Source organism: Ursus americanus, chromosome 6, assembly GCF_024610735.1.
Source record: "Ursus americanus isolate L20-20 chromosome 6, mUrsAme1.1.p, whole genome shotgun sequence".
In the NCBI taxonomy this organism is placed as follows: domain Eukaryota; kingdom Metazoa; phylum Chordata; class Mammalia; order Carnivora; family Ursidae; genus Ursus; species Ursus americanus.
The window spans coordinates 55,370,230-55,371,028 of record NC_142132.1 but is presented as its reverse complement, the minus strand read 5'-3'; positions in this window follow the sequence as shown (position 1 = coordinate 55,371,028).

Here is a 799-nt window from a genome sequence, read left to right as displayed (position 1 = left end):
GTGTATACATTATTTCATTTATTGACAGCCTGGTATAGTATTTCTTAGAAGTGGTCATCGTAGTAGCTGAATTTAAACTGCTCAAAGCTAATTAAGAATGGTGTAAAATGTGATCAGAGAATACAAATGTTTAATACTATCAAAATAAAAAATATTGGAAAATGTGTCAGAGAGTACGCCTTTAAATTGTTCTCAGAAAGTTTTATTAGGAAATTCCTTATATATTCGTATAAGCTTTTTTTTTAATCAGTTATGACTTTTCCTAATTAGCCCAAAGTTAAATTTCTCTTTTTGAACTTAAAACTCTTGCTAAGAAAAAAGTACTGAACTTTTTTTTAAGTGTCATGTAATTCTTCCACCCCCTCCCTTCCAGTTCCATTGTTTTCAGTTATCTTATTCTTGTTTCATGGATGCAATATCTTATTTCTCTAAAGATACTTCACGTTTTTTAAAACTTCTGTTTTCTATATACATACATTTTTTTTCTTGTTTGGTTTGATTTTTCAAAAGATTTTGTTTATTTGAGAGACAGGAGGAGAGAGAGAGGGGAGGGGGAGAGAGAGAGAATCTGAAGCAGACTCCACACTGAACACAGAGCTGGACATGGGGCTCGATCCCACAACTGCAAGATCATGACCTGAGCTGAAACCAAAAGCAGACGCTTAACTGACTGAGACACCCAGGTGCCCCTGGTTTGATTTCTGCCTTTACTTTTGGTAACTTTTCTTGAGTGTCTAGTAATCTTTGGCTATGTTCATATTTAAAAGTGAGGAATTAAGCTAAGCTCTGTTGACATGGA